The sequence below is a fragment of the Ciconia boyciana genome, chromosome 9, assembly GCF_034638445.1.
Source record: "Ciconia boyciana chromosome 9, ASM3463844v1, whole genome shotgun sequence".
NCBI classification, from domain to species: Eukaryota; Metazoa; Chordata; class Aves; order Ciconiiformes; family Ciconiidae; genus Ciconia; species Ciconia boyciana.
This window is the reverse complement of record NC_132942.1, coordinates 14450085-14458359: the sequence shown is the minus strand read 5'-3', so window position 1 is coordinate 14458359 and position 8275 is coordinate 14450085.

Here is an 8275-nt window from a genome sequence, read left to right as displayed (position 1 = left end):
ATACTTCTTTTGGAAGTTATCTTTCAGTACCTGCATGGCATAAGTAAACTTGTAACTGCATATATTTTCTATTTATCAATGAGAGAGAAAGAAATACAATGTGCAGAGAAGCAGCACTGAATACCAAAGGTAAAGACACATTAGAAATTTGAGGAAATAATTTTGAAAGGGCACTTTTCAATAACTATGCTCTAGTACTTGAATATGTGTGTATTGGTATGGAACCAAACAGGTATTCTTGAAATCATCTAAGAAACAGCAATTTGATGGACCAATATGCTTGCAAATATATTTTCATCTGTGTACACTCACAATGGGCAGGATTAATGTGCTCTGTAAATGATCTGTTAATGTTCTAAAGCACTGTATATATAACAGAGAGCTATAATTTCATGCTGCTAATGGACAGTTTGCCATTACATTAAAAGCATTTACTATCACTCTATTTTATATTAAGGTATAGGTGAGTGATAAAGTGAGGAATAGAGTCCTGCATTTTTTCTTTAGTTGTTCAATTCAATCTTTTAATTTTCTTTATAAAGCATGATTTTTTATGCTTTTGGAAAATTAAAACTTTAAGGAATTTTCTTATTTACTCTTACCAAAAAATAACACTCTTGAGGATGCTAAATCTGTTCATTTAAACTTTGCACATCTACAATATTTTTATTCCCAGATGAAGAATGAAAATTCTCATAGACCAGGAATACATGGTTCATTCATTTATTAGTTTTCCCCAATCTATAATGCAACAAGAACAACATCAACACCAGATACTTGGTTTCTGCACAAGAAAAGGACCTTGGCTATCTTAAGAGTGATTACTTCTTTCAGAAATAAGTATTTTATCAGTTTTTCCACAAATATATGTATTTTGTAGAAGAGTAAAGTGTGCAAATTCCTGACGAGGCCACACGAAGCAGCTTGAAATGCATGCTTAGAATAAAGCCCAAGCTCAAGTCTCGAACTTTGAGGAGAATTAAGAGCATGTTTAACTGCTGTCTATAACATCATGGTTATCTAAATCCAGGTCTTACTTTGCACAAGGAGCTGTAGCCTTTTTTTTCGTTAATGCAAGAAAAGGCCACTACTTGACAGAAAACAGTTCAAACTCAGAATGACAGTTTTCGCAATTGCAATGACTATTTTCTCAGTAAAGATATTTTTGCTGTTTCTGATTTTCTCTCATACCAGGAAGGTGAGATCTAAAAGTAAAACAGTGAGATTTAGCAATACAAAACCTGACTTTGTTCATCAGTGAGTATTTTAAGACACCGGTCTCCAATGTCTGTATTGTAGCAAAGATTCAGAGCGTGTCAGTCTTTCTATCAGACCCAGCCTCATTGACTTTTCCTGTGGTTGTCATCCCTTTTGTACAGAAAATCTGATTTGACATACAGTGTACGTTTGACATTCTACTTAGTGTTTACTAACACAGTGACAAGCTCTGTATTTCCATGCCAGATTCGGTATTTCCTTTAGACAGTTTACATAATCTTAAGATCTGTTTTGATGTATCATTATTTCCTATGATTGCAATATTCAAAGTCTATTTCCATCAGCAAGTCAGTATCTCTTCCCCAGGTAAAAGTGAGGAAAACTTCCTGCCATTTGTGTAAGAAGACGTTTGGGCACAAATATGGTTTTGTGCAGGTTGAGTGGAGCGGGAATGCCTACATCAGGAACGGATCCAGAGTACTGAGGTCTGTGCAGTCTATGCTGTGAAGGTCTTAGAGGCAGCCTTGCCAAGAGAATGTTATGTCCATTCTGTGTAATCATTACAAATGGGTTTTGATATCTTCCTCCAGAACATTAATGGAAGTAGTAGGCCATAAAGAATGTTTTTTCCTGAAGAAAGGAAGCAGGCCGTTCTCTCCTTTTAAGAAAGAAGAAAAAACAGAAAAAATCTGTGCTAAGATGTTATATTAATTATGCAAGAGTAAGGATGCAGGACAATATAAATAGTTATCAATACTGATGAATACTGATTCAACATCTGTTTTTCATATCTATGTTTGAGTTACAAGGTTGGCTTAATTTTGTTCATGTTTTTACCTTTATATAATGCTGAAGAAGAAGTCTTGTAATTTACTGTTCTGACCATGTTTTCTGTTCAGGGTAAGCTCTTTTGATCTCTGTAAACAAACTTTTAGCATTTTGAAGGATCACATTACATACAGTGGATGCAAATACACAATGGAAATAATACCTGCTAACAGTCCGTGTGTGCTAGCAGGCAAGGGGTACACATTTTGACTCTGGACTTTTGATATTGTATATGATATTCTAATGAGTAAACTAGGGATATATGATCTAGTTCTAGAAATTTTTTCTGAGTTATTTCCAATGGTTTGCTCTTAAAATGCAGGTGAGTACTGAGTAGGATTCATCAGGTGTTTATTCTGGACTTTTTATTACTAAATATATTAATTAATGATCTGGATGTTAGTGTGAATAATATCCTTACTATATTCAGTAAGGATGCCAAACCAGAGGCAGGAGGGGGTTGGGCATGGCAGGGAATAGGGTTAGACCTTGAAAAAATAGAAATGGATCTGAAAAAATATGATGAATTTCAGAACGTTCAGAAAGGATGGCCAGAAGTCTTGAAAAATGTTTTCAAAGGAAAAGTGAAAAAATGGGGTAAATGCAGTTTAGTCTGAGGGGAATTATGCCAAATTTTCAAATATGTACTGGAGGAATAAGGAAGGGAATAGCTGGTATTTCTGTTTTGTAGGATGATAGAGATTTATCACAGCTTCTTAGATTAATTATCTTTGGATAACTCAGAAAAAATTTCCTATGGTAGGAATCCCAGAGCACTGGAACAGTTTGCTGAGGTCAAATATGTATGAGGTCCCTTCAGCGTTGCTTTCTATGACTCATAGGTAAGTGCTACGTATAAGTTAAATAATAGGCTGAAATTAAACAAACAGAATTGTTCAGTTAGGCTTTTAAACACAAAAGTAAACAGGCAGTCTCCTACATACCTTTTTGCCTGTAAGAACTTATAATAATTCATTCATTTAATAGGTTAAAGGGCAATGAAAACATTTGGTGCCACAAAAATAAAGGCATGCATTTTTCATTATTTAGATGAGAAAAAAATAATGAGGAAAACCACACATATTAAAGGTAATGAGAAATCAGGCATATGAGTTAAAAAGCAAATGGAGAAAAAGTAATGGGAAATTAGGAGTATTGCTTACAAGATCAAAAGAAAATGAAGGGGGAAAAAAGTGATTTCCAAGGGTGTTATATAAAGTTTATAGACTCTTTTAATCTCTGTCTCTCAAGTTCTGTTTTCTGACATGAAAGTCCACTGCTAAGTAATGACTTTCAGGAAAATATTCCCAAGAAAAACCTGAACTTTATTACTTTTCATGTAATTTGGTCTTGTATTACTTACAACATACTCAGAACTGTAACTGCATTGAAAATCTCTTCAAATTGCTGGGACTGCAAGAGACCTGTAAGGCTTTTATTCCTCTTTCCTGTTTGTTTGTCTGCTTGTCTTTTTTGTGTGTTTGTTTTGTAAACATTAAAGAGTACCATCATTCTCTTGCAGTGTCCTCTTTTGCACCTATAAATGACATGGACCATGTAATAACAAAAAAATGAGATCTGAATCATCCCTTCTCCACTGAAATGTAGATTGTGTGATGATCTCAGCTGCAGACTAGATCCTATGTTAACAGATTTTTGTTTCAATGTTTCTCTATGGTTTTAAGTTTTCAAGAATCCTAATGCCCCAAAATATAAACTTCCTAATATATTTTAAACAGTGACACATCAAGGGAAAATGAAGTGATATAGTTCTATATCATCCATATAAACCACATTAGTAAGTCAAGTGTATACTGAAAGAAACGTTTCCCATACTGTGAAGGCTTATGCTCATATCTTTGTCCTTAACTGGCTACCACAGTTTATTTTCTCAGATGAAATGAAGATTCAGGATCTGCTTTGAGGCCATATAGTGACAGGAAGTACAGAAATTGTAGGAATTTAGTATTTGACTCTTTTCAACACTATAAAGTTCTCAGAACTGGGACTGAGAACACAAAATCTCTCTAAAAACCTGTCAGAAAAATGTAACTTATTGTCAGGCTGAAACCTGAGGCCTGGATGCATTGTTGGGATGTACTCATAGAATCAGACAACAGGCAGGAAGGGACTGCATGAGGTCTCTCATCCAGCCTCCTACTCAAAAGCAGTGCCAGCACTGACTGAATTTAAACCAGCTTTGCCTGGCCAGGTCTAGAAAAGCTTCAAGGATAAAGATTTCACAACCTCTCTGGGCAATTCATTCCAATCCTTAATTATGCTCATAGTGAGTTATGTTTTACCCTGCTTTGATTAATGACCCCTTTCTCTGGCACTGCCACCTCCCTGGTGGTCCTGGGGAGCTGCTCCATGTGCAGCCACTTTCATGGCCCTCTGGGGACTCACTCAAGTTTATCAATAGCTTTCTTGTATTGGGGCCCCCCAAAAAGGACACAATGCTCCAGATGTGGTCTGTTGAGGGCCAGGTAAAGGTGAATGATGACCTCCTTACTGTTTGCCTTCATCACTGCCAGGACACAGTACTCCCGTTTCTTCCTGCTTCCCTGCCAGTCAGACCCCAGTCCTTACCTTGGTGGGGGATTAATCCATCCCATATGCAGTACTTTGTATCTGTTCTTGCTGAATTTCATGGTATTCCTGTTGGCCCATTCCTTCAGCCTATTGAAGCCTCTCTGAATGGCAGCCCTGCCCTCAAGCACATTGACAGCATGCCCTAGTTTGGTGTCATCCACAAGCTTGATGGTGGCATGTCCAGTCTCCTCTAGTATAGAGTTTTATTAACAACAAAATGTAAAATGTAAAACCACTAGCTAAACCAGACTGAGAATAACCATAATTAATATTTCTTTTACATTAGAAAAAAATTAAAGTAATAAAATTAATTGTAAAATACCATCACTGTCAGCTTCCCAGGGGTATATTTTATTTTTTTAAATTTATTTGTGCCTGCTTTGTATGCTAGGTGCTTAGTGCACATTCTCATGGTAAAAGAAAAAAAAATAATCTGTAAACTGCCTTTATTTTCAAAGGAGGCTAGTTTAGTTTCCCAGTTCTCTTACAGTGAAGGCTTTATTATCAGAGGGGCTGTTACAACTAATGAGTTCATGTTTCAACACAATCCCATTAGAACTTCAGTAAATTAAACTGCATCTTAAAGCAAAATAACTGAAAAAAAAATGTAAGTTCAAATAAATTTAAACATACAAACCACTATAATGTCTAGTCACGTTAGAATGCTGGTTATTATTAGCAGTGGTAATTATTAAACAATTGTGCTATTATTAAAATTGATCATGTGATAATCATGATTAAGCAGCATTGCCTAGTTTGAAATCTGAAGGCCTTGAGATGTGTGTGCAACTATTCCAGGGGCTTGGACTAAAATGAATATTAATGTATATATAAATAAAAAATAAAGCAAACCAAGAAAAATGGAATTAAACCAACTACTATGAGAAAGCTTCATTTTGAATATCCCTGTATCTACTGTCACTGTCAGATACATAGAACCATAGAGATTAAAATGGGAGAATCTGAAAATTTATCCACTTGCAAATGAAGTGTACTGTCCTCTGACACAGTAATGAATCCACTAGTGCATTGGCACTGTAAGAAACCATTAGAAGGAGGCTTTCAAGTACTTTGTAATTATTGGTTAAATGTTACACACTCCTCTTTCTTTAGAATAGTGTCTCAGAAGCTATAAATCAAGAATTCTTTTCCTGAAACTTTTGATCTTTATCATTCAGCAAATATTGATTTAATTTTTCATACTTTTCCCAAAGAACAAGCCAAGAAACTAATGGACTGTACACGTTCATCTTTGTCAGATGATGTCAACAACAGTGATGTCGGAGTGAAGCCAGGAATAAAGGCTAACCCACTGCTTTTATATCTGGATGTTTAGCAGTAGGCACCTGCACCATTATTTAAACTAGAATTCAAAAGGAAATGAAACGGTAATTTTTTTCAGAGATGCTTCTTAACTAGGTTTTGTATAATTTCAGAGCAATACTAAGGAATAACAGAAGCAAGTTTTATGCCTCTGAGCTAGCATGTTTGCATAACCACCAGCAAAACATTTACGACAAGGTGACCCGCCTAATGGATGAGGGAAAGGCTGTGGATGTTGTCTATCTAGACTTCAGTAAAGCCTTTGACACCATTTCCCACAGCATTCTCCTGGAGAAACTGGCTGCTCATGGCTTGGACGGGTGTACTCTTTGCTGGGTAAAGAACTGGCTGGATGGCCGGGCCCAAAGAGTGGTGGTGAATGGAGTTTACTCCAGTTGGTGGCTGGTCACAAGCGGTGTCCCCCAGGGCTCTGTGTTGGGGCCAGTCCTGTTTAATATCTGTATCAATGATCTGGATGAAGGGATCGAGTGCACCCTCAGTAAGTTTGCAGATGACACCAACTTGTGCGGGAGTGTTGATCTGCTTGAGGGTAGGAAGGCTCTACAGAGGGACCTGGACAGGCTGGATCGATGGGCTGGGGCCAATTGTATGAGATTTAACAAGGCTAAGTGTTGGGTCCTCCACTTGGGTCACAACAACCCCATGCAACACTACAGACTTGGGGAAGGGTGGCTGGAAAGCTGCCTGGCAGAGAAGGATCTGGGGGTGTTGGTTGAGAGACAGCTGAATATGAGCCAGCAGTGTGGCCAGATGGCCAAGAAAGCCAATGGCATCCTGGCTTGTATCAGGAATAGTGTGGCCAGCAGGACTAGGGAAGTGATCGTCCCCCTGTACTCAGCACTGGTGAGGCTGCACCTTGAATACTGTGTTCAGTTTTGGGCCCCCCACTACAAGAGAGACATTGAGGTGCTGGAGCATGTCCAAAGAAGGGCAATGAAGCTGGTGAAGGGTCTAGAGCAGAAGTCTTATGAGGAGCGACTGAGGGAACTGGGGTTGTTTAGCCTGGAGAAAAGGAGGTTGAGGGGAGACCTTATCGCTCTCTACAACTACCTGAAAGGAGGTTGTAGTGAGGTGGGGGTTAGTCTGTTCTTCCAGGTAACAAGTGACAGGACGAGAGGAAATGTCCTCAAGTTGCGCCAGGGGAGGTTTAGACTGGATATTAGGAAATTTTACTTCACTGAAAGGGTTATCAAGCATTGGAACAGGCTGCCCAGGGAAGTGGTTGAGTCACCATCCCTGGAAGTATTCAAAAGATGTTTGGATGAGGTTCTTAGGGATATGGTATAGTGTTGGGTTTACGGTTGGACTTGATGATCTTAAAGGTCTTTTCCAACCTATACGATTCTGTGATTCTGTATTATTCATCAGGGTCTATGAAACAGATTCCGGGAAAAACACGGAGAGGTGTGGCAAAGCTCACAAGTTTAGATTAAAAACTGAAATTTCACGGACCTCAGTGGAGATATGGGAAATCAAAAATTCAGAAATTTTAACTTGTTTTAAAGCTGATTATCCTACTGGCCCTGAAATAGTTTTTTACATGTGTAATTTCTTTCTTTCCATTATTGAAATAGATAAGCTCACCCTACTGCCCAGAGTTTGGCTTTGAAGTACCCAGGCAGGGAAACAGGCATCTACCCCAGCACTTCTTGGACAATTTCCCCCTGAAGAATGAGAAAGAGCACTGCTGTGCCCCTATGCTGCCACCTCCCACTCTTCTTCACTAAGGCTTCACCAGAGAGGAGAACAAAAAGTGGCCTTTCTTGCAGGCAGAGTGCATTGTTGAGATATGAAGGGATTTAAGCCATAGGTTACAGTGCATTAATAGATGCACTCTTTGTTTTTATGAGTATAATTTTCTATCTGAATGTAAGACCATTCTTACTTTCAGTTAAACAAATATTGTGCTTTGAGACTGCTCCACTGCTCCACTGCTTCAGTCGCATTTCATAGGTGTTCATTCCAGGCTGCTGCTGCACAGTGGTAACGGAATATGTGGACAGTTTTTCCAGGGAGGAAAAATGCTACTTAACACTGTTTAAAAGAGACAACAGATGGAGAGACTATTTCTCAAAATAATCCTCCCTAATGGACATTGCAGTCACAATCCTGCAGAAAGAAAGAGGAGAAAAAACCTCTTTGCAGCATCTGTGAAAGGAAATCCTGGGAAAACAAATAAATGAGGCTCTTTTAAACAGACAAATGACTACACAAGGACCCCGAGTTATTTATACACAACAACATGTTTGCTTAGTTACTTCCTTCCATTTTGTTTATGGCTGGTTTAACTGAA